Below are 27,584 nucleotides of genomic sequence, written 5' to 3' on the forward strand. Positions count from 1 at the left end.
GTATAAATCCCTATCTCACAAGATGGGTTGCCAACTGGCTCACTGACAGAACCCACACTGTGAAAGTAGCAGACTCCAAATCCGACTTCAGACCAGTGACAAGTGGAGTACCACAGAGTTCAGTCCTGGGTCCTCTCCTGTTTGGTATCTACTTTTCTGAAGTACAGGCTAACACAGAAGGTCTTTGGCTAATGAAGTTCGCAGATGACTGCAAACTAGGAGCCATAATCAAAACTCCTAAAGATGTGGACATCCTACATAAGGGCCTCACAGAGACAGATGCCTGGTGTCAAAGCCATGGCCTCAAGCTCAATGCCAAAAAGTGCATTGTCATCCCCTTTGGTAAAAACTCTGTACCCATGCATTACCACATATGTGGTAGTCTACTTAACACCGAAAGTGTAATAAGAGACCTTGGGACACAGGTGGACAGTAGTCTCTCCTTTGGTAATCACATCTTCACAGTAGTCAGGAAATCCTTTTATGTGGCACACCTCATCACAAAAGGTTTCTCATCCAGGAAAAAAGAGGTAATTGTTCCCATCTACTCATCACTCTTTAGACCCATTATAGAGTACAATGCCTCTTTTGTTATGTACCTCACAAGACATCTACAACAACTGGAAAGGCCGCAGAAATACCTCACAAAGAGGATTAACAGCCTCAAACAGATGCCCTATGCAGACAGTCTTAAAAACTCCACCTTTACTCTGTCGCATATCGCCTACTCTGAGGCAATCTCTGGCTAACATACAAAGCTATGTCAATCCCAGAGCTGTTGGACATGCTCCACTTAAAAAAATCCCAATCCCTCCGAGCTACACGCTCTAGGGACCTAAACCTTGTCACTGCAATAAACAGAACATGCTGGAGGAATAGATTCCTGTCCCAGAGACTTCCCATACTCTGGAACAAACTACGTACCTATATCAAACAAAGCTCCTTATTAGCACTCTTCAAGAAAAATCTTGATGATTGGATGGGGAATAGGAAATTCACCCCGGGGATCACCTCTGTGGCTCTGCTCGACAGGAGCACAGGAAAATAATTTTATTAGGTGGTGAAAGCCAGGGTACCTTTTTGGCTAGGCTTATGTAGGCCCTAGAGCCAATAGCCCAGTACCTACCTATGAAACTATGAACCTGTGTCACGAGATCAGGTCATGTCTCAAAACCTAGTTCCAAATACACGACAACCAGGATATGACTGTTGTTTTTCTTTCTTAGTGTCTGTGTAATTGCATGTCTGTTCATATGTCATTCTTTTTATGAGACAGCTCAGTAAAGAGGGAGGATGTAGATCAGTGTGTGATATACCTTTAAGAAGCTCTCCAGTGAGTCAGCGCATGCATACAAGTACTGAGCATGTGCAAGCAAGAGTGGCATTTTGAGTGAGCAGCCAGAATGTGAGCATGCAAGTATGTAGTCAGTCAAAGTTTAATGTTCCTGCCATCCATCCTGATGTATTTGTATGCAATAAACTACTTAAACGAACACACGAGCCTCAACAACGTCTTACTGCACATAAGAAGAGCGACAACTAGACCATTTGTAATCTGGACTACATACCACTTTGGATCTCATTGAGTTGAACAAGTCAAGTTCAGCACACTTTTTCCGTATGTTCATCACTCGCTTTGTCCTTTTTCAATCATTTCAGATTAATTAGAATAACCCAGGTATGCACATGGTTTCTCCCTGGTAGATGCAATTAAGAGCAATTTCACAAGGTAGTCCACTCATCTTTCCACAGTCTAAAACCTCAACACGTCAGAAACTCAAGACATCAGCAAAGTAGTGGTAACCAAACTTATTCCAGGTGTGAAGAACCCTAGGGGAGTGCATCACAGTGGACGACTTCTAACAGCTGCCTTCTAGTAGAGCATCACATAGTCTTGTCATAGCAAAATAACTGAACAGGCCCCTTTTTACTACCTCACGTGTTGTATCTCTACAATTAGGTGATGGAAATGATTGATCAGTCGACAGCAGTAATTTACCTGCAACCTTTCTTGTATCCTTTCAGTATGACAATGAGTAACTACTTCACACTGATCCCCACCCCACTGAGAAACTCTTCCTTTTCAAAACAAAAACTGACTGTTTGTTTTTTCCTGTTTGCTCGATCTTACCATATCTTTATTTTTAAATTGATCCTTCATTAGGACACTCTTCAGAAGTGAATAATGATGGCTGCTGTATGTGGTAGACCAGAATCATATAAGTTCTTCTCAACCTCCGACTTGTTCATTTCAATTTTGTCAACCTTTTCTGTGAGGGTACTAGTTCATCAAATTGTTGAATAAGTTAATTATAAAAGCTAAGTCTTATCTCTTAAGCCATTTCCTCCTTCTCTGGCTTTGGACTTTTCATAAAGAGGTCTTATAAAGATCCGATCTCAACCTCGAATAATAACAACAAAGACAAAATTATCTGAACTGACTTTGTTGGATCTGATGTAATCCAAGCCAGATCCGTCTATGGCTAGACCTTCTACCATGATAAACTTGTCTAGGACATGGTATTCACTGTCGATCAAACTGGTTCCCTCCAAAGTACCCTCAAGATTTCTAGAAAGACCTAGATCTCCATCAATATATTCCATTCGTTCTCCAAGAAGCCTCACAGAAGAACATGTGGAAGAGTAGTGAGAAACATTCTTTCGGTGCAGATTCAGTTTCCACACTGCAACTCGCAGCTGTCTCTACTTTTATGTAGGATTCCAGGATTCTTAAAGAAAAAATTAAGCCAGCAACTGGTGAGCCATGAGAACAAATAATTTATTGGACTTCTCAGAGGTACTGAGACTTCATAAGACTTAATTCAAACAGACCGGTTTCGGCCTGGATTTATCCTGGCCTTCTTCAGTGTAATGTAGAAAAAAGCATACAAAATAAAAGAAGTCCAATAAATTATTTGTTCTCATGGCTCACCAGTTGCTGGCTTAATTTTTTCTTTTGGAATCTGCAGTTTGCCGTGCAACTTCTCACGCGCAGGGGAACTTATTTTTGTTACACGTGCTAATCCTTCCTGCTGGGGATCTATGGTGTGCTGTGTTGGCGTGTTTGTTCACGCTTGTAAGGCTGACTTGTCTATTTAACAATTTTTGGAAATCGCTCTCTAGTTTGGATTTATCGTTTATCTTTTACATCATATTTTGAAGTTAGAAAAGGGCAATGACTGGTTTTCTGAATATCTCCCGGTGAGTTAATTTAATATATCTATGGGCAATGACTAAACATGCGCTGTGTTGATGTGAGTGCTTACCAACGTTTTTTCGTGAGGATATACTAACCAACGGATTCAGTTATCTTCAACGGCTTGGGGCAGTGTTTACTTTAGATGTACCAAGTGTTCTACTGATGGGGAACTTTTATTACAATTTGGCGACAACAACTAACGTGTGCAATTGAATTCCACTTGTGATTGTGACGAACTGATACTTGTTTGGGGGACATTTTGAACGTTTTGTTCGCTAACGTGTTTCACTACATTGCTGTTGGATATATTGCTATAAACAGGAACAGACAGTTGGATCTACGAAGTCGTCGGATATCAGACTTCGAATTGGGAACATGTTTATTGTGTTTGAACATTACGAAACTGGCATTTATGAGCAATAATATTATTCTTTTTTTGGACATTATTGGATATTACTTATGTTTTTGACTTTAGCCCAACTTCTACATATATTCGTTGTCATTGTTCTCTCTGCTATAGGGTCATTGGGAAACATTTCTGCTCAATGGTTGTTGATTATAACTGTTGTTTGCATACTTTATTAGGACACAAATCTAAGTGTTAGTAATCTATGTGATGCACATGTTTTACATTCATTTAATTACTTATTGTAGATCATATGAATGTCTAAATATTAGTGGGGCATTTCTGTCAGTAAATCTCATTGAAACTATAGGGACCATCTTTGAAGCATGTTTTACATGTACACACCTATATGATTTTTTAGGTATGTATACATATGCCTTATTACAGACTTTAGTTATATATGGTTTATATATATAATCTTGTCCAGGCCTATTTGGAATTTCTACTTATGCTTGGATAGCAGTGTGCTTTGAACTAGTACAATTGTCAAATACTATTTATATATTTTTGCTAAACATTTTTGCTGGCCATCAGGATTATATCCTAACATCATTCCATGGTCTGTATACTAATTCCATTTGGGCTGTTCATATTATCAAGGATCTACTGGCTTAATTTTTTGAATTTGGTCTTGAGGTTCTCTTGGACTATATATATATATATATATATATACATATTATTTTGAAGGTTATATCACTATAATAACTTTTCTAATTGGGGTGCCAAACATTTGACCTATTTGGAAGTCTGGTACTGTGCGTTTGTCTGTCACAGTGTTTACTCATCAGAATTTGAGTTTTTTACCATTATTGTCCTGTATTGGACGTGGTAATTGTTTGAAGAATCCGACATAAACTAACATATTGCCATTATTGTCCGTTTATTGATTTCTTTTCAATACAGGGCGTGGCTACATTTTTTATATATTACCGACTTTATATTACTGATGGAGTTAAATAAGATGTTTTTGGATTTATCATCCGATAAGGATGATCTTGCACTCTTTGGTATTGGCCAATCTACTGCAGTATCAGGCAATACTAATTCCATGAAGCCGGAACAACGATGTGAAAAACTATTTGGTGATCTTAATAAAAATATGAAAACACTTAGATCTTTTGTTTGGCACCTTAAATTACTCAAAGCATATTTGGTTAAGGGCATTAGTCCGAGGGGCCTTAGGGTCAAAATCCAACCGTTAGTCTCTGATCCTGATGATATCTTAACTACTGAATGGTTATCCATCCAACAAGAATGCTCCATGAAGTTTGTTGAATCCTTGTCAAAATATTATACTAGGACTATAGACAAGGAAACCTCTAAGGTGTCACAATTAATAGAGGATTGTAATCAGTATCAGAATGACACATTTTTTTCTGCATCATTATCTAAACTTAGTTCAGATTTGTTAAATTTTGATAAACACTTAAAGGAAAGGAAACTTAAAAAATTTTCTCGTGATCAGTCTGATTATGAGAGGGGGCAACCCTTCAAATATACTAGACATGTCAGATTTCAAGAGTTGCATAACAGAAATACATCAGGTTCCAAAAGGAAACGTCCACGCTCCATTTTGAAAGGACGTGGTAATCATACTGATACCACTGATTATGATACATCATCGGGTACTGACACGGAAACACAGCACACCATGGAGCCCCCCATACCCAAACGCACCAATTATACATCCCCTTTAGGGAACCTCGAGGGAAAAGAGGGGGCAGGAAACACAAAAAGGGTTACAAGTCTACAGAATCTCATGGAAGTATTAACGAACAAGTGAATTATGCTATGGGCAACAATGTTTGTAACATTTCTAGCACTGTAATAACACCTGAACAAACATCTTTATTGAATAAAGGTCTATCTTTTATACCTGTTTTTTTTGTGCCTGAAGACACCTTTGCACAGGATCTATTTGCATTTTGTAGACTTATTAACCTTAAATTGTTTTTTCAGGATAAGGGGGAAGAACAACAGCCACAAATGGATACTTTCAAATATCATGCTTCATCATTTACACCTCCCATGCATCCTTCTGTTAATTTATTTCTATGCAGTGTACTTAGTGATTTACATTTTGTATCTAACACTTGTTTACCAATGCCAAATAATATGACGGTGAATGAACTATCTTGTTTGAAAGAACTAGCACAAAATAAAGAACTTGTCATTCTACATGCAGATAAAGGTGGGGCAGTGGTGGTGATGAATTGGAGTGATTATGATATTGAGGCCCACAAACAACTAGATGATGCTCGATATTACACCAAAATGCCACTGGACCCCACCTTTATGTTCAAACAACAAATTGACAACTTTTTAGACTCTGCAGTTCACAATGGAATAATAACAACTAAAACTTTAAGTCACCTAACTATCACTGATCCTGCCAGACAATACATTTATTTTTTGCCAAAGATACATAAGGATCCTTTACATCCACCAGGTAGACCCATTGTTTCGGGTACAGGATCACTTACTGAGCCACTTTCTGAATTTCTGACTAGATATCTGAAACCTCTACTTTCTTGTGTTAGATCCAGGATACAGGATACCACCCAATTTTTAAGCATTGTTAATGACATGCAGATAGAAGGGAACTGGTTGTTATGTACATTAGATGTAAGCTCACTATATACCAATATCCCTCATTGGGCTGGTCTTGATGCCATTGAATATTGGCTTCAAAAATCAAACATTTACCAACCTGGCTTTAACACTTTTTTGATTAATCTCACTGAGCATGTACTTACAAAGAATGTATTCTTCTATGATAAGGAATGTTTCTTACAGACTAAAGGGACAGCAATGGGGGCATCTTTTGCCCCCATATATGCTGATCTATTTATGGCATACATTGAGGAGATTTTGATCTATGATGACACCCATAATTTGTTTTTGCCTGAGATTGATATCTGGCGGAGATATTTGGATGATTGCTGGATGGTATGGAGATCTGACATTGAGTATCTCAGTGAATTTATGGAATACTTAAATGATAATAAATGGGGAATACACTTTACTATAACATATGACCAGAACTCCATAACATTTTTAGATGTTCTGGTCACAAGAAATCAGGATAATACTTTGAATACTGAAGTATATAGGAAGTTTCCTCAATATAACACTTTACTCCATGCCTCCAGCTATCATCCAAAACATATAGCTAGGAACATTCCCAAATCACAGTTTATTAGAATCAGACGTAACTGCTCGGATGAGGTTAGTTTTAAACAACATTCTCAGGATCTATACAGTAGATTCATAACTAGGGGCTATAACTCAGGATATGTTACTATGGCCAAAAATCATGCTTTGGGTTTACGTAGGCAAGACTTATTGACTTATAAGAAAAAATCTATACCCAAAAATATATTACGCTTCACTACTACATTTGGCAGAAATACTAATAGCTTTATGAATATTATCAAGGACAATTGGAATATACTGAAGGCGGATGGCAACATTAATAGGTTAATACCCAATGTATGCTCCTTCTCATTCAGAAAAGGAAAGAACTTAGCAGCACATTTCAATCACTATAAACATCATTCTGACTCTGTTACCTCATTTGTATCATACCATAATCTTGGGTGACAAACTCATTGGCTGTTTTCCTTGTGGTCATTGTGGCAACTGTAAACATATTTTGAAATCAAAGGAATTTAGCAGTAAAAATAGTAGTATAGTATATGATATTCGATTCTTTGCCAACTGTAATACTGACTGGGCTATCTACATGGCTTGTTGCAGCTGCCACTCTTTTTATATTGGCCAAACTTCTAGGCCATTCAGGCTACGTATGTCAGAACACCTGAGTGACATCAAGTGTAAAAGGAACACAAATGCAATATACAAACATACACTCAAACATCAAACAGCTAGATTTCAATTTATTATCATTGACAAACTCATTGCTGATCGTAGTCAGAAATCTGGTTGGCATGGTAAACTTGATATGAAAGAAAAGAAATGGATAACCAAACTTGGTGCCCTGTTTAATCCAGGGCTTAATGAATATTTATGAAATATAAAAAATTTTTTTTATGTTGAATATTCTCTAATGCATCATGAATATTCATGAGTTTAATGACTGTGATGTCTAATGTCAGCCAATCATATGCTTTGTTTTACTATATAGGGCTTCTTTTATTTTGTATGCTTTTTTCTACATTACACTGAAGAAGGCCAGGATAAATCCAGGCCGAAACCGGTCTGTTTGAATTAAGTCTTATGAAGTCTCAGTACCTCTGAGAAGTCCAATAAATTATTTGTTCTCATGGCTCACCAGTTGCTGGCTTAATTTTTTCTTTTGGAATCTGCAGTTTGCCGTGCAACTTCTCACGCGCAGGGGAACTTATTTTTATTCCAGGATTCTTCCCAAATTGTCTGGATACTGTGAAGATGATTTTTAGTATGTACCATTTGCTGACAATACTACTATCCAGATTCCATTGCACCATGCAAATCAAAATTAATACTATACACATTGAAATATTTCTCCTGCTGTAGTTTATAATGGGGATTACGTATTGTGTTTACTAATTGTTCATAGACAATTATATTCCTAACCACACTATATGTATAACATGTTAGGATGTTTGTTCAACCAGTCCTTTCCTTGAACAGAACAAGTTGGCAAGTATATCATAAATGTGATCCTAAGCAGATAGTTTGACAGGCTGCAATTCATTTATCTATTACAAGGACTTTCTTTCCGTACCAAAACAATGAAAGGATCATTCACCCAGATCTATGGCTTTAGCTATAGTTTCAGTCCAGAACTTCTAAGGGTGATATATGTACGGCTACATCCTGACCAAATCTTCATACCTTTATCAATAATTACAATTAGATCTGAGGTCCATGATTAGTCAAGTCTTTCACTCAATCTACCCAAAATATCAAGTCTTCAGAAGTTACCCAAACGTTCAGCTAGCTAGCAAATCTGACCCATAAGTTGAGGATGAATGAAAATTGGCAACATAGGTACATAGATTAATACTAGGCTAACTGCCCTTGTGAGCCATTTTAAGCCTAGCCAGTTTGGATAAAGAAGTTATGTACTTCCATAACATCCCATCTGTGTTGCCCATTTTTATTCATCCTCAACTTCCCATCCACCAACCCCCCCTTCCTTTTCTAATCTCTGGCTTTTGGAGGAGCTAGAAGCTTCAGCACACTGCTTTCTGTTGTGTTGAGCTCCAAATATGACATCTTCCTCCATATTTTCATATTTTATTCAGAGAGAAATAAGATTGCCTGGTCTAGCTTTAGCTATGTCATTTATATTTTGCTTCATTACTAGTTATTCCTTTACGGTCTTCTTGTCAAGCTGCAAACAAGATGTCCTTCTGTTGCAGTATTTCTGACTTAAGAGAGTTGCCTGCCAAGATGACGTCGGCCAGTATACCAAAGTCTTTTACTACCCAAGGTGAGCGGTATGTCTGATGTTGGCCAACAGCAGATGTTGACCATAAAAGAGATGTACACACACACACACCACCCTCAGAACCTCTTTGCAGCCAGTCGGCTCACCAGAGTCCAGGATGTCGTTCTGCTGTCAGAATCACTTTTCTTCAGGTAAGGTGAGCTTCCTCATTGGGTAAACATTAGTTTTTTGCTACCTTTCTTTATCTTTGAGGTTCATGTCATCCAGAAAAGGGAAGTGCGACTGTGGGTGACAGATTCCACATTAAGACTGTCATACTCAGTGCCTTTCGTGCTGAGGCCCTCAGCATGATCACAGATCCTGTACTATTTGCAAATCCTTTGTCCTGAAAACTCTCCAGAGTCTGTTATCCTCCCTTGCAGTATACCTTGAAAACCAATGTTTCAAGCTTCTTGCAAAAAGCAAGATGGACACTCCTCTGGACTCGACAACTGAGCCTATAAAACAGAAAGCCAAAAGACATAGGCCCGAATCCAAAGCTCCTCTCGAGTCAGAAGTCTCTTCCGAAGGGCATTAGAGCTCAGAGAAATGCACCAACCGAGATTCAGATCCACAGATCAAGCTCGTTTCACAGGCCGTCTTGGCGACACACGTTTGCATATTCAGAGAGGCTTCTCAGATGTCGGCCTCTGACGTCCAGTGAAACTGAGGCTTATAGTGTTGGAGGGCCCTAGGGGGGGTTACCCAGATTGTCATTGTGGAGGATGTCAAATCTGATATTGTAGAGTGCAGGCCTACGTCTGGCCCTCCTACTTTGCACCAGATAGATACACCTGCAAAGAAGAAACAAAAAAAAAAAAACAAATATGTCTGTCCTTCCCCTGATCCACAGAAGGAATGGTTGAACTTTTCTCAAGGCCTCTTCAAGGGCTTTATTGTGATTAGGCCTCCGTAAGGTCATGCTGCTTCCCCTCCACCCTTGCCTTCTTTCCCTGGGAAGAGACCTAGGCCCCATCTTACCTTGGATGAAGACTCTTCTGAGGAGGAGGAGGATGAAGAATTGAATTATTCCTCTCAAATTTTCTCCCCTTTGGATTATGCCTCCCCTAAACAGGACTCCCAACAGGACATAGCCTCCCTGAAAGAAATCTCCTCCATGGGGAAATATCTCCAGAATGTGGGACCACTTCAAGTGAGACTACACAGAGGTCCAGTAGCGCTGTTATGACCTCCTCCAGGTTCAGACCTCCCAGCCCTTCAGCCATTCCTTCTGTAATCTCTGCATTTCTGGATGCCTTTGCATCCACTTCCCCTCAGCGAGACTCATAGGCCCCAACACCTAAAAAAACTGACAGGTACTACAAAGTACCCAAGAACTGCCAATTTCTTTTTAAGACACCTGCTGCAGATCCTTCAGTTATCTCTGTTGCCTCTGATAAGGCCTCCAGCTCCTTTCCTTCCTTCTCCTCTTCCTGCCATCAGATAAAGACAGCAGACAGTTGGAGAGACTGGGGCAGAAAATCTGTATTTCTGCTACCCTGGCCTTCAGAGCTTTAAATTGTGAGACACACATGACTAAGTATAACTTGGAACTCCTTTCCCAGGTCTCAAAATTGGTATCAGATATGCCTGACTCTGCAAGTAAGGCCCTGACATCCTCCCTCCTTTACACCTCCTCTCAAGTAGTCAGACATTATATCAAGTGCACTTATGATGCAGTTGAAGCCTCCTCTAGGGCTGCCACTTCCATTTCTGCCTTTAGAAGATTTGCCTGGCTAAGGCTTCAGCCTCTACCTGAGGAGATCAAGGCAAAACTGATGGATACCCCCCTGGATTATATTGCCCAGTTTGGGAAACCTTCTGCAAAGCTCTTCAGATCTCTGCAGGAAAAAAAGCTTAATAAACTCGACCATATTTTGGTATCCGCTGTACCTAAGTTTCACAGGAATTATCCTGTGAAACAAACTTTCATACACAGGCAGTCCAGAGCACCTCAGTCTAGACCCCAAAAGAGGGCAAAGAATGGTAAGTACATAACTACTTCTTCTGAGAAGTCTAGCCTCGTTATTGTACATTGAGGAATAATATGTAAATTCTGTCTGATTTCCTGCTACTGAATTTGCATCTTTCATAAATATGTTCATGAATATTTTCAGAAATCTCTACCCTCTTTTGTTATATTTTTCCTTCTAGGTCCTCAGATAATCCTTGCTATTGCAAATCAAATTCCAGACCCTACCTATAAGTAATATTCCCTGCTGAAAGTTGATTATTTTTCCCAGTGTTTTTAAGCTCCAAAATATCAGTTTTATGTGGACTATAAATACATGCCAGTATAATCCTCGTCTCTTGCCGGTAGCCCCTTACTGCAAATCTGCCATTATTATCTTTTCCCCCATCTTCTATCACTACTGGATCTCCTCTGGCAATTAATATAAGTACTACTATTTTCCTTTGTCCCTGGTATTCTGCAGACTATCCATCCTGAAATCCTTTCTTTATCACATTCACATGCTCATTTATTTCCAAATGTGTCTCCTGTAGCATTGCTATTTGAACTTTGCATTTCGAAATATAATTAAGTATTCTTTCCTTTTTATCTTCACCTGCGAGACCATTAACATCCCAAGATAATATGGAAATGTTGCCTTTATGGTAAGAAGACATTATTCCCACCTGTTAAACATGGCAGCTTTTTTAAATGTTTAATTCCAGCTTTTGTGATACATGCACCCACTAATGTTTGGCAAGTTAATCCTTATACATTTTTTTTATCATCAACATTGGAACCAGGCACATTTTACAAGACTTTTTATTTCAATAAAAACCCTCAAACAAGAAACCAAGTGCACACCCAGAACCCCTGTTAACTTAATGCATACATGTATAACCTTGTAGATCTTCAAATAATGAAGTTCAGCTCTCATAATAGTAACATTTGTGTCAAATAGATAGCTGCTAACACTTAGTTAACCTGAAATTGAGGTTATCCTATTATCAGCTTGCCTCCATGGAAAAGAAAGAGAAAAAAGGTATATGAAGTCCCTCTTTTGTAGCCTGAAAAACAAGCAAACATATTGCTAAAGGAAAATGTTTATTATATTTGGTGTTCTCATATTTACTTATTTCCACTTAGTTTGTTATTAGACTAAGCCAAGGGCCTTAATCCAGACATTTGTCAATGCAGAAGTAAGGAAAACAAATCAGCGCTACATATATTACGATCAGTGTACTTTTATACCCACTTTAACAAATCAAGTTTACAGCCTGTTAACTTAAACATGCTTTTGTCTAGCTTTTCTTCTATTTTTTGTTGCACTATAATGCCTACATGTCTTAATATAAACAAAGGTGAAAGAAAGAGAAAAGTCCTTCCAAACATTTCACCTGGTAGATAGCCAACTGGCTCACAAACAGGACCCAGGAAGTTAGAACTGGGGAGTACTCCTCTACAAAGCGGCTAGTCACAAGCAGAGTCCTTCAGGGATCAGTCCTGGGACTGCTTCTTTTTGGCACTTACTTCTCTGAAGTCAAGGCCATGGCTGACTAAACTTGCAGGTGATTGCAAATTAGGACTAGTCATAGACTCCCCTTCCGACACAAGTGTTCTCCAGGAAGGGCTGACACAGACAAATAACTGGTGTTAGAGCAATGGACTAAAACTAAATGCCAAGAAATGCATAATAGTTTCCTTCGGGAAGTTATTCACATGTGGTAACTATCATATTGACAATGCACCCCTAACAGCTGACCCAGTAATCAGTGATTTGGGGGCAGACACAGACAGTAAGCTAGCCTTTGACCATTATATGTCTACAGTAGTGAGGAAATCATTCTGTGTTGTGCAACTTATAAACATATAACGTATAAACATATATATGTATGGCATCTAGGTCCAAGGATGTCATTGTTCCACTGCGTTCAGCATTCATCCGACATATTGAGTACAGTGCCCCTCTTTGGTATGTACCTAACCAGGAACATCCACAGAGGTTCCTCACTAAAAGAATACTGGGTGTAAGTAACATGTCCTGTACAGAGTGCCTCAAGGTCCTATCCTTGTATTCTGTCTTCTACAGGCTGTTGAAGGGACATCTATGACTCGCATACAAGGCATTGTCAGAACCCACTCAGATGGACCTCCTGCATGCCTGCACGCAAACAACACCAAACCTACCCATTCTAAAGACATAAACCTTGCCTGTGATGTAAATACAAACTGCAGGAGAGACAGGTATGCATCCCAGAGACCACCCCTTCTCTGGAACAGGCTCCCCATCCATGTGAAGTAGAGTTCCTCCTTAGCCCAATTCAGGTGTAACTTGCACAATTGGGTTTGGAACAGGAAATTCATCCTTGGTTTGGCACCTATGTCTCTAATGGAGACAGGCAGCCTGTAAATGGTTCATCTCCCAGGCCCCTGCTTACACTTATCTAGGGTAACAGAGCTTGTCAGAGATTTGGGATGCAAGGCTAGGCTTAAAAAGGCCCTTGTGGTCTTTAGCTTAGTACACACATCTGGACCTATGAAGAACGGAAAAAGGCATCTGTGTACTTTAATAACTTAATCACATGCAAGAACGAATAAAAAGAACAAATAATATCTTACTATAAAATGTGCAATATGTTTTGTGAAGTTTCATACAAATACTGCTAAGAAACAGAAAAAGTTTTACTTAGTTACCTTTTTCCTTCCTCCTCCCCTTGGGCAGATAGCCTAGTTACCTACATTATACACCCGAGTCAGTTCAAACATCTGTGACATAAAATGAGGCAAGTGCATTTCATTTCCTGACAGTTTTAACAAAGTCAACAAAAGTCCACTTTTTCCACTTATTATTATACAGCTGTATTTCGCAAATGTGATTGATCCTTTGCAGTCTCACATTTATTGACTAATTTCCATGTTGCTGGTCTTCTTGCTCATCTCCATCTCCAAACGCCAGATTATGGTTCAGTTCCACAGTGCTCCAGACTCTTCTGGTCAACCCCTATGCTTTTCTGTGTGTCTCAAGCATTTTATATTTGGAACAGTGGAAAAGGTTTCACTGCAAAGTCTCTCTGTGTGCTTTGTTATAAGAATAAGCAGCAGACTCCCTTTCTGCATACTGGCTCATTTTTGTTGGACAGATTTTTGCATTTCTTCCTTAGCTTGTTCTCCATCAAAAATACTTTGATCCTCCTGGAAAACATCTGAATATTCAAGCTTGAATCTCATACCTGCCTCTCAACATTCTCTGATTACTTGAATAAATGTGCTTCTCTTCTGCCTGGTGTACATTGAATAATCATATTCCACAAAACATTCTACTGCTTTCAGCTTTTAATATTTTGCCCTTTTGCCACAGTTTTGTCAGGATCTCTTTCTGCTGTTGGGTTTTCATCTTTATTAATAAAGGTCTTGGTCGGTTTCTCATAGCCATATTTGGAGCATACGTATGGTATGCCTTTTCAGTTAATAGTTCCTGCTGTGGAATACCCGTCCAGTTGCTTATCTGTGTCTTCATAAAATTAATACAGTCTGTTCTTTGTAGTTTCTGTGGTACAGCAGAAAATCTCAGATTTTCTCTGTGTGCTGTCCTCTAATTCTACCATTTTTTAAATCTCTCCTCTTCAGTCTCATACTCAGCCAGCCTTTTCTTCATTTTGCTCTTTGCAGTTTTATTATAGCTTCATAGGTTCATAGGTTGGTACTAGGCTATCAGCCCTAGGGCCTATGCAAGCCTAGCCATAACAATTCCCTGGATATTTCTTCCCACAGTATTTACTTCTCCAGGCCCCTGTCTAGCAGGGCGACTGACACGCTCCCCGGGGTGAGTTTCCTGTCTCCCATCCAATCATCAAGGTTCCTTTTGAAGAGGGCCAAAGAGGCGCTCTGCTTGATATGTATGGGTAGTCTATTCCAGAGTATGGGGAGTCTCTGGGTCAGGAACCTATCCCTCTAGCATGTTTTGTTCATTGTGATGACAAGGTTTAGATCCCTGGAGCATGTGGCTCTGAGAGATTGAGAATGGCCTTGTATGTTAAGCAGAGATCACCTCTGAGTAGACGATATGCCACAGAGTATAGCTGGAGTTTTTTTTAGACGGTCAGTATATGGCATCTGTTTTAGGCCTGTGATTCTTTTAGTGAGGTATTTCTGTGGCCTTTCAAGCTGTTGCAGATGTCTTGTGAGGTACATACCAAACGGGGCATTATACTCTATAATGGGTCTAATGAGGGATGAGTACAGTGGGACAATGACCTCCTTTTTTCTGGATGAAAAGCCCTTAGTGATGAGGTGCGCCACATAGAAGGATTTCCTGACTGTTGTGGCAATGTGGTTATCGAAAGTGAGTCCACTGTCCACCTGTGTCCCTAAGTCTCTCATCACACTTTTGATGTTTAGTGTCCTGCCACCTATGTGGTAATTCATGGATGCATGTTTTTTTCCAAAGGGGATAACTATACATTTCTTGGCATTAAACTTGAGCCCATGGCTCTGGCATCAGGCATCTGTTTCTGTAAGGCCCTTTTGTAGAATATCCACGTAATTTGGGGATTCAATAATGTTAGCCAGAGTCCCTTAGTGTTGGCCTGTACTTCAGAGAAGTAGATGCCAAACAAGAGTGGTCCCAGGACTGAACCCTGAGGTACTCCACTTGTCACTTGTTTGGAGCTGGATTTGGAGTCGGCTACTTTTACTGTCTGGGTTCTGTCAGTAAACCAGTTAGCAACCCATCGAGTGACGTAGGGATTTATGCCCAGCTTAGTAAGTTTATCTATGATTCCAGAGTAGGGGATGGTGTCAAAGGCCTTGGCGAGGTCCAGATAGGCTGTGTGGACTGCCTTACCCTCGTCCACAGCTCTGGAGACTGATTCGAGGAAGTCAATCAGATTCAGGAGACAAGATCGGCCCTTCAGAAACCCAAACTGGGTGGGGTCTAGTGTTTGAAGGTTGCCAGTGTCTTTGTTTATAAGTTCCATGATAATGCGTTATTAGCTCATCTTGAATATCTGTTTAAAGCTTCTTCTATTTTTTCCTTTATTTGGTTATTTGAGTCAAAATGCTCTTTCGGTGTTTTGTTTATTTTAATCAGCTCTGAGCACATTTGACTTATTTTCTCTAGGTTATGGAAGCCATCTCTTGCACCAAAGCTGAAGCTTGAACTGCTTTTTGCAGAAGAGCTGCATCCCAGTCACTGTTTTTTTTTTTTTCATCTTTTGTAGTTTATGAAACAACCAACGCAGGCAAAGCTCCAGGTTCACAAACAGTCTTTTAACAGGACACACAAGCACTTTCACCAAATGCTGCTTCAGGTGTGATGTATCATGTGTCCTATTAAAAGACTGTTTGTGAACCTGGAGCTTTGCCTGCGTTTGTTCCTTATCCTAGGATTTCTGCTTTTTTACAATGGCGGTACCTGGGGAGTAGTGGCTGTTGTTTTTTCATCTTTTCTAGTTTGTTTTCTTTCAGTCTCTCTTAGTTTCATTTTGCAGACATCCAGGCTGTGTACTTACTAGTAGCTGTGTTAGACATTATTACCTCATCAAGGGTTCTCTTTTTAAGGGATTGTTAGCCAAGCTTACAATGTTTGACATACAGCTTGTTTAGTATAAATTGGTGAACCTGTTTCTCAAGCAAAGGATAAATTTATTTTTGATCACTTCTGACATCATATAACATTTGATGTTGAAAGTAAATGACAACATGAGATTTCATGCTGCCATTTTCTTTCCATCTTTTATGTTCAGATTGTGCAGTACTGTACAGAATACCAGATAAAAAAATATACAAATGGGATTTTTATAGAATCTAAATGTCCCATGATTTTTAAACAAGACAGACACGTTTCAGTAGCCAGCACCTGAAAAGTACGAGACTGTTAGTTTTGCTTTTTTATAACCGTAATGTAAGGACTTAACTTATTTCTAATTGAAAATGCTTATGTACCTGTTCAGTCCAGGGTCTGGGGTTAAGTCCTGACTTCTAATCTTTGCTTCTGTGAAATTTTGCATGTTTTACCCAGGTCTACCTTGATTTTCTGTGGTTATTTATATTGTATGCCTTACCCTTGTGACCGAGGTCATACCTGCAAGGGTCGGGAAAGTACCATTTTACTTACATGGTTAATAATGCATAAATTAAACTAAAATATAAATTAATATGAATATTTTAGCTGTTTCAACTTTAATCAGGTGCTGAAAGTTAGGAAGTAAAAGACACTAAAGTCCATAGAACACTTTGAAGACTGAAAAGGAAGAGGATTTGCAATAATAATTCGGATTGCTTGTTTATAGGTGATTACTTGGTCATTGATCTTTGAGCATCTTGTGAAGCCTAACATTATATTCTCATTGTAGTTTTTAGTCCTTATATTTTGCATGCAAAATACCCAGAGGCTGGTCGATTCATGGATATGCTGGAACATTTACATTTTTCACCTATCCATGAGGGCCAGAAGTGGTTAATTGTGAGTGAATTTGTGGTCATCTGTTCATTCATCCAAATTATGTTTGAATAGAATGAGAAGTACTTTGCATTATGTGGAGTGGAAGATGGTTCCATAAAAGCAGTACTGCCCTGTGATACATGCCTGTCCCTCCAACCTGTTTTATTTTGCAGAGGAGATTGAGATCCCTTGAGCAGTTGTTGATAATGCAGTTTGACTTGTGAATGTGTAGTAAGACTGTTCAAGAATAGTCTGTTGAAGCTTTATATGTAAGGCAGAGGTCACCTCTCAGTAGCCTGCATGATACTGAGAAGAAGGACAGTGCTTTGAGATAGTCTGCATAATTTTTACAGTGTAGTCCTTTGATTTTATTTTAGTGAGCAAATGTAGTCATTCCAGTTGTGACAAGTGTTTGGACAGGTACATATCGAAAAGGCACATTATACTCAATGATAGGCGGAATGAGTGCCAACTACACTGGAACAATTACACCCCTCTACTTCCTTACAACAGTGGATACATGGTGATCAAAGAGCTGTTTATTGTCGACTTAGCTTCCCAGATCCCTAACTATAGGATAAATTCTCCCTGTCCCTTCTCTGCTTCTGGTTCCTCCAGTGCCTCCCTAATTAAATTAACTTTACCTCCTGGAAACAAGAGAAGTAATATGTGCTGAAGGATGTAGTTATGCATTTCTTAGCATTTAGTTTTAGGCCATGGGTTTTGTTCAGAAGGGTAAGAAAAAGAATATGTTTAAACACAAATTAGACAAGCTAAGAATTCTGAAGAACAAAAACATAGTTCTTCAGATTCTTTGTCTCATTTATTTCAGAAAAGTTTATCAGCTTCTGCTACCAAATTTAAAAAGATAATTGATAGATTTGATAAAGTTTTGAGTTCCTTCTTAACTTCTGGCATTAAAAAGTCCATTCAAGTTAAGTCTTTCCATCACTGTCAAGGGTTCCTTGTAATCGTAGCCTGTAGAAGGTCATTACATAGTTACAGAATTGAAAGATACCTGCCCTAGCATCAATTTACTACTTAAATCTGTCACTCCTGGGTTACTGGTCATGCCACAGTCAGTTGAAGATATGCTAATTGGGATTAATTGAGTTGTTTGTCAAATTTACAATCTATTGGAATTCAAGAAGCTTGATCACCATAACCCCATGTTGACATTTCTATTTCCAATATACCTAGCAATACTATATGTAAGTGATTTAATGATTGATGTTATCTGAGTGTAGTGAAAGTCTTTTTCTGAAATTTGGAAATAATTATGGAATGTATCAGGCATATTTTTCTGTTGATACATGAATGCAGTACTAAAATATGTATCTAGTGTTAGCTGCCCCCACCATTGCATTCCAGGCATTAACTTACAAGTAGAACTAGTGCAGGCATTGCCTTGTTCAAGAGAAGGCAGAGGCTACCTCTTAGCAGCCTATAAAACAGAATGATGGTTTCTGAAGTTTTTCTGGATAGTTAAGATTTTTTTTGGCTACAGGCTTTCTCAATAAGGTGGTGATAACACCGTTTCAAGTTCTCTGTTATTGTTTGAAGGCTAAAAAATGTATTATTTTATTCACTGAGTTTGATCTGTGGGAAGGCCATGGGGTCATCAGACTGGCCCATTCCCCTACCACAGGAGTCTTCCTTCCTGTGGGAAAGAATGGACTGATAAGGCTGTCTGGATGGGGATTAAATAAGCCTGTGGAACACAGATAGACAAGCCATTGGGCAAATCCCACAGAATTTAGGGGGATAATAAGTCAGATCAGCATGGTTTAAATTGGTGCTGTGATCTCTCTTGATTGAGTGGAAATGCCCTTTACAACTAAGTGGTCCGTACAGTATGTTTTCTTCACTGCCAGGTATGCACTCGCTGTAGTTTTTTTTCATAAATGCACTTCTTTGTTGATAGTTAAAGAAATAAACTTTATTACATAACTCTTTATTACATATCTCCATGAATCCTAGAAGTTTTATTTATTTTCTCCTGAGGTTCAGCAATTTCTATAAGCTTGGTTTTACTTATTTATTTTTCACCCACCAACCGTCAAGTCTGCTTATGAACATTTGTTATTATAAGCTTGGTTGGAATTGTCCTGGATTGCATATAACTAAAGATCTGATGTTGTCGATCTTTATTCATTCTTGACTGATGGGTTTGGTTCTGACCTCTCTGAACCAATTCAGCTATTATACATAGCTCGCACCAGCCAAAAACTCTCGAGTAAAGGCTCTACCCACAGTGCCTCTCTCCCCATTACCTCAGATCTCATTTGCTGTGTAGAAAATTGGAAGCGTCAGCCGATGCTGTCAGCTAAGTGCTTTAAATTTCTCTTTCTAAACTTTTATGCTTAAAAACTTTTTGCTAGATAGTTTCATGGAATTGTTGAGTGAGTGACTGATTTCTGACATTTTGTACCCACCCCTTTTTACCTTTTGGTTACTCTTATTACCATCTCTGGTATCAAGTCTCCTCCCTTTTTCTATTACCATTGGTAATCTTTTATACCATTGTTGGTATCCTCTTTTTTCCCTATACCTTTTTGGGTATTTTTTATATACCATTTCTAGTATGTCAAAAAAAAAATCCTTTCTTGTCCTTCCTCAGTGTGTGTGCATGTGTATATTGGTGACCTAACTAACTTTTCAGTATGGCAGAGAAGCAAAAGTGGACGTTCGGATTTAAGCAGTGTCAAGACCGTGGCAGAAAGATGCACAATTCTGATGGGCATCTTTCTTGCGTGCATTGTTTGGGTGCCCCTCACTTGAACTTGATTTGTACTATTTGTCAGGGCTTTAGTGCCCATACTTTAGCTGAAAGGCGCAGTAAGCTTATTTTGAAAGGCTTATTGAAATGTCCTTTTACAGAAGCCCTGTCTAAGGTGGAAACATCAAAATCTCCTAAACTTGAAGTAAATAAAAGAAGCCACTCTGTGCCGACCTCCCCTATGGCACATGAAACAACATCACAAAAAAACGTGTTCCGACGGTTTCTTCGGAACCTAAAGCCAAAGTATCAAAATTGACAATAACATCACCTCCGGCACCGAAAACAACCAAGCCCTCACTGGTGCCGTCAGTCATTGAACCGGGTCAGACTAAAAGCTCTTCAGCACAGAGACCACTACTTCAGCGCCAACAACCTCTTTGGCACCAGTAATAATTTCTGTTCAAGCTCCATTGTCCTCTCATTCAGTTCCACAATCCCCTTCCTTACAATAGCCTATGGTGCCGAAAGTCGATCTGCCAATTATTCCCAGTTCTAGATATTCCCCTTCAGTGGACCCGTTTGTGTGTCAACAACCAAGCCGCTTTCTAGATATGCCTTAGTCCCCTTCGGGATTTCAGTCCGTTTCTCCAGGAGTCTATCAGAATTGGATGTAGTCAGATTAGTGGATCAGTTTTTGGCAGCCAGAGTTCTCCCTGCACCATCACAAACCTCTCTCCCACCTGGAGATGAAGCTTATTCTCCAAGGACTCCAGTTTATCCTCCTTCAACCTTGTTTCAGGGCTTGAAGCCCACCACTTTGACACTGCACCTGTGCCAGTTATCTCGGTTCTGATAGTGGACCTCACCTCGGTACCAGAGTCGAGACTGTGGTCTTCGGCTCCTTCGGATCCATTGCACACCTAGGACCGTGGTTTGGCTGTCGGGTCTGAAATCTTTGGACTTGTTCTGGTTGTTTATATGGTGCTGGCTGTGACTCTCAGGGCCATGGCAGTTTTGAGCCCTCTCTCAGCTCCTGCTCTGGGTGCGGCTCGTCAGTGCAGGGTAAGACCCTGGTTCCAAGGTTCTTTCTCAGTTCTGGGCTCCCATCCCTCTTCAGGTGGGCTTGCCTTCCAGATTATGGAGAGAGCTTTGGCCTCAGCAGGCTCCCAGCTGGTTTCATCCTCGGAGTCCCATATTTTTGTTTCCTCTGGTTCACAGCTGTCACAATCTGCTGTGTCAGGACAGCAGACACAAGAGCTGCAAGACACCCTGGTTCAGAGTCTGCCCTCTTCGGTGTCCTCCTCAGAACCTCCCCCCTGTGGAGCCACCCAGTAAAAGGACGTGCAAGAGGAAGCACCTGGATTTTCCAGAAGAATCTTTCACTGAAGACACATTATGAAGAAGGGGAAGGGTCCCCACGGTCACCCCCAGAAATTGTCTCTTTTGGAGACGTCCTGGAAATATGAAAACAGAGTGGTGATTGGAAACCCTCAAAATCATCCTCTGAGGAATCTTTGTTCTTTCAAGATTTTCGTGCCCGCCCTTCTACTTCTTGGGTGACCCCACCTTCTGATGACTTAGTTAAGTTGATTGTTCAGTGAGCATGAAAGGCTTCTGACTCTATAGAGCCTATTTCCCAGAGACTAGATAAGATTATTTCAGCCCCGGAGGATCAACCTCCTTGGTCAAAGGGTCTAGCAGTGGATGCCATGGTGGTGGTGGAGGCAGCCACCAAAAAGGACCTCGTCGACGAGAGTTCAACTATCCATCCTCCTAACCGAGAGTCTCGGACAATGGATAGATTTGGGAAGCGGGTCTTTGCTTCATCGACCTTCGCTATTCGGTCTTTGAACTTCTTAGCACACTTTACCAGACTCCAAAGGGATCTGATATGTGAGCTTTTAGACACCCTTGCAGGAGCAGTATCTTGACGGGGTTCGAGATAAAGTAGCCTCTTAGCTTGCCACCCTGGAGTCCATCTCAAATTTTTCCATGCAGCTTATTGCTCATACAGCTGAAGGGAAGTGTAGAGCAGTGGGTACAGGTGTTGCTACTGGGGGTCACACCTAGATGCTTTTGTGTGATTTTGCAGAACCCCTTTAAGTCTTCTTTTATCAACACTCCTGTTGGTGATACTTCCTTGTTTGGCCCAAAAGTCAAAGACATACTAGCCAGGTGTGAAAAAGATGGAAAGAACCTTTCTGCTGTGGGTGTTCGTTTTTCCGCTCCACAAAGACCTTACTCCAGGAATCAAAGGAGTGGAAAAATGTGGGTCAAGAAGACCCAAGGGCCTTTTCAAGATACAGGTGGTCACTGTACCTCCTGGGGCAGAGGGGGGAATTCTTCTGGAAGACTCCTCTCCCATGGTAGAGGGGGGTCCGCGTAACCAGGCCTCCGGAGATTCTTTTCTTGGACAACCCTATCAGTGGTCCTGAATTGAGGCCCGATTGCTTACCTCTGGAAGCAGTCAGGGAAAGGTTCTCTTTGCACCATTCAGCCTGGCTTACAATAACCTCGGATGCCTGGGTGCAGAAAATAATTACCAGAGGTTACCATATTTCCTCCAATCTTTGCCCAAAAGCGAATCCCTAATGTTCCACCCAGTCAGAGGGATCTAGCAGCACTAGAAATTTAAAAGTTGCTTCAAAAGAGTCATCCAAGTAGTCCCACCAGACCAAACAGGATCCAGATTCTACTCAAGATTCTTTTTAGTGCCAAAAAACACAGGGGACTGGAGAATAATCTTGGATATCAGCCTATTGAACGAATTTGTACAACAGACAAAATTCTGGATGCTCATGGTTCAGTCAGTCCTTCCCTTTCTAGAGAAGGACGATTGGATGTGCTCTGTAGATATTCAGGATGCGTATTACCACATAAAAATGGACAAAGCTCCAGAAGGTACCTCTGCTTCGGGCTGGGAGATGGTCGTTACCAATTTCGAACACTGCCCTTCGGTCTCACCACAGCCCCCAGGGTGTTAACCAAATGCATGGCAGTCGCAGCAACTCATTTGAGACTAAAGGGATTCCATGTGTTTCCATATCTAGACAACTGGCTCCTCACCACCGCCTCCAGGCATCTACTACTTTCCGCCATAGACTTTGTTCTACATCTTGCCTAGGCATTTCATCCAGCAAAGAAAAGTCAGAATTGACTCCCATACATGATCTGGAGTTCATCAGAGCAAGGTTAAATATAACCTGTGTATCCTCCCTTCCACTCCACAGACTTTTGAAACTCAGAACACAACTTCAGGTAATCATTTCCCAAAACAGAGTTGCAGCTCGTCTGGTACTACAAGCTCTGGGATCCATGGCAGCAACAATAATGTTAGTTCCCCTTGTGAGGTATCACATGAGGCTGCTTCAGTGGCTCTTGGCATCACAATGGTCACTTGCAATGCACCCCATGTCCCACCCAGTCTAGATAACAAATCGCTGCAAAAAGGATTTATCTTGGTGGATGAAGCCAGAAGAGATTCTAAGGTGTCATCCCTTTACCCCCTGTCAGTTCAAGGCCGTAGTGACCACGGACACTTTCCAGATAAAGTGGGGGAGGCATTTTCTGGGAAAGACTGTTCAAGGCACTTGGTCCCCGCTACAGGCCAATTTGCACATCAGTGTCCTAGAATTGAGGGCAGTGCTTTTAGAGTTGCAAGCATACCCGGCTGTCCTTCCTTCAGGGACAATTGCAGTCCAGTAAAAAACAAAACTTCTGCAAGTACAGCAACTGCAGTGGCTAGTTCAAAAGTCTAACAGGAAAAATATCCAGCACTACAAAAGTGGAGTCAAAAGTGGTTTATTAACAAACAGCCCATGTTACAAGCAACTTGTAAACTACATAAAAATGTAGCACAATCCAAATCCAAACCATTTTCTGCCTGAAAGCCTTCCTCAGTGAATACATACGAAATAAATTAAAACCATTATATAATATTCTGTCCTTCCATTTCTCAATGTGATTGGTTAGCTATAAATGTTCATTAAGACCTGGTGGAAATAAACCTCCCAGTCTGATGATCCAGCTGTTTTCCTTTTGATTTAATATTTTATGCCAACCCACTTTATTTCTCCTGTCCCCCACAACCTTATCAATAACGAACAAGAATTGTGCAGTAGGTTGTTTAATGGAATGTTTGTAAAGGGCATTAGACATTCGTTTATTCCTGATGTCACTTAAACGTTCTGAGATTAGCATTCGTAGGGGACAAGAGGTTTGTCCCACATAAATGGCAGAGAAAGTACATGTAGCTAAATAAATAACCCAGTCTGTGCTACAATTTGCTAATATGTAAATGTCATACACTTTGAGTGTGTTTTTGCTCGTAAACTGACTTTTGCTATATATTTACATAAAGAACAATGGCCACAAGAAACACAACTCACCAATACCCCCATCAATCATAAATTGTTGTAAGTGCCCCTCATGAGTTTTATTTTTGTGTGTAATTAAATCAGACAGCATGTCTGTAGTCTGGTATATCAACAAGCAAGGGGGAACCAAGTCCTGCTCTCTATGTCGGGAATCTCTAAGGATTTTGCAATGGGCAATTGCTTCCAACTACTTTCTGATAGCAATGCATATCTGGAGGAACTCCAACGTGATTGTGGACAAACTGAGCAGATGTATCCTCCTGCCTCACGAGTGGTCTCTCAATTTCAACGTAGCGGTGCTGAAGATCTTTCCTCGATAGGGTCAGTCTTGCTGTGACCTGTTAGCTTCTCCTATAAACCACAAATGCAGCAGTTACTTTGCCCTCATCCCCTTTGTAGGGAGTCTCCGAGAGACACACTTCTTCTCGGTTGGCCCCCAGGAACCCTGTATGCCTTTCCCCCAGTTTCTGAGGAAAGCCCAGTGGTTGAGAAGCAAAGTGAATCTCATTGTACCGTACTGGCCCAGTCAAGTCTGGTTTCCCTTTCTTTGGCCTCATCTGGTTCACCGCCCGTGGACTCTGGACCCAGCTGCAGACCTCCTGTCTTACCCTCAGGGTCTGGTGCATCCCAGTCTTCACAATCTCAATCTGACTGCTTGGTTTCTCCATTTCCAGTAATTTCCAGGCAGAATAGTTTGTCCTCTCCAGTGCAAAAGATACTTCTGGCCTCCTATAAACCATCCACCAGGAAGCTTTATCTTGGCAAATGGGAAAAATATTTAATTTGAGCGAGTGCAAATCGCATAGACCCTTTCTCGATGTCAGTAGACAAGGCCCTGGAATATTTAGCTACCTTGTTCAAAATGGGGGCTTCTATGTCTACAATTAAGGTTCATTTGGCTGCCATTTCAAATTTTCACAATGGTTTTGATGACCATTCCTTGATGTCTCATCGTCTAAGAAAATTTTTTCTTAAAGGCGCTCTGCATTTAAAACACCCTTTCAAGGACCCTGTAGTGCCATGGGATTTGACCTTAGTCTTACAATGTTTAGTTCAACAGCCCTTTTTGAGCCTGCAGCTGTTTTCGATCTCAAGTTCTTATCTTTGAAGACCCTCTTCCTAGTAGCTATCACGTCTGCTAGGAGAATTTCAGAGTTACAGACTTTGTGTGAAACATCCATACATCATTTTTCACAAAAAAAGAGCATCACTCAGAACCAATTCCACCTTCCTTCCCAAAGTGGTATCAGAGTTTAATATCAACCAGTTCATAGACTTGCCAGTTTTCCTCCCAAAATATACAAACAAAAGAGAGTACTGTCTACACTTGTTAGTGTCACCAGGCAATTGTTTTTACTTGGACAGAACGAAATCTTCTAGAAAATCAGACTATTTCTATCATTTTCAGGACCCAGATTGGGCAAGTCTGTATTAAAGGTCACCTTGTCAAAATGGCTAAGAGATTGCATTACCTTTATATACGACCAAAATAAACTCAAGTTATCAACTACTGTTAGAGTTCATTCTACAAGATCTGTTTCCACTTCATCAGTCTTCCATTCCAGAGCTTCTATGGAAGACATATGTGCAGCTGCAACTTGGGCTACACTACATACCTTTATCCCGCATTACAAGTTCAACATGTTCTCCAGGGGAACAGCATCCTTTGGCTCTATGGTGCTCAGGAATATCCTTACTTAGGGCCTCCCAAGATCTAAAGTAGCTAGGGACTCTGTCCCACCAGTCAAGAATGAATGAAGACTGACAACATCAGATAAAAAAGTTATGTTCTTACTATGACATTCCATCTGGGTTGTCGATCTTTATTCATTCTTGACATCCCACCCTCCTGCCCCCTCCAAAAGATTCCTGGAGGTTCGGACCTAGTCCTGGGATGTTATAGGGGTATACCTTAGATTGGGCTTCTGTATTTTCTTAAATACTAGGCAAACTCGATCTGAGGTAATGAGGAGAGAGGCAGTATGGGTAGAGCCTTAGCTCAAGAGTTTTGGGCTGGCATGAGCTATGTATAACGGCTGAGTGAACGTAGATAGACAACACAGATGGAACGTTTTGGTAAGAACATAACTTCTTTTTTTAATTGCTGTCTATCAGTTGTAACTTAAATATAAATGCAGGGTAAATACATGTGTGATACTTAAATGTCTCTGTTATAACTTAAATGTCTGTTTGACTGCCTGTGTATAGCTTCAGCTCTGCATTCTTTGTAGAATGTTTGTCATAAGTTGTTTTTAAGTATTGTTACGTGACAAACATAACCCAAAAATATAACCAACCTAGACAGCTAAGATTCCCAAATCAAAGTCAGCATATATAACCATCATAGGGATTTACTTTATTCAGTATGTTACCAAACACTGGAATTCAGTACCTGTAGAACAAAGATCTGAGACAAATCTTAGTATATTCACAAAATTTAAACATATTTGCATTCACCTGAATCTGCCAGTATTAATAAAGCAGACACTAATGACAAATCAGTATTTGAATGCCTGCTGTCTTCTCTAAACATTAATGATGATAAACCCCCCAAAAACCTGTATCACTGTTAATGTATTTCTCATTATGCATGCCTAAGTACACTAACAAATACTTCTTTGTGTACTTGCCTGGAAGCTGTGCACATGTAAATACTTGCATCGGCTCTGGTAAAATTCTTTACTTACCAGGTACATCGGCTTAAAAGTTTTAACAGACTGCATATAATGACCATACTTAATGAAACAGTTGTTACATTTACTGTGCTCATTATATTTACATTTTACCAAGATAGTCTGTTATAACATGTCTGATATATGTTCTTTTTAATACCTGTGATCTTCAAATTCATAAATATTGTAAAATATATACTGGAGTTTTTCTTCCCTCAGTGGTGAAGAGAGGCCTTTGGTTCAGTTGTTCAGTTGTACTATCCCAGTTCATCCACCCTCAACCCCTTTTCCCATTTTTGCACATGGGGTTGGGGTGTCACTTCAACAGTGACAATCCTCTCGAGCCACCCAGTTAACAAAGGAAAATAAGTAAATAAAT

The 27,584-nt window shown here is 40.2% G+C and overlaps 1 protein-coding gene across 2 annotated transcripts in view; it reads left to right on the forward strand.

Moving 5' to 3' along the window:
• Nucleotides 1-27,584, forward strand: part of JAKMIP1 (janus kinase and microtubule interacting protein 1) — a 2,220,219-nt gene that overhangs the window by 1,747,992 nt on the left and 444,643 nt on the right. The gene's annotated exons all lie outside the window — the stretch shown is intronic.

This window comes from Protopterus annectens, chromosome 14.part0, assembly GCF_019279795.1.
Source record: "Protopterus annectens isolate FY-2018-M chromosome 14.part0, PAN1.0, whole genome shotgun sequence".
Lineage (NCBI taxonomy): Eukaryota > Metazoa > Chordata > Ceratodontiformes > Protopteridae > Protopterus > Protopterus annectens.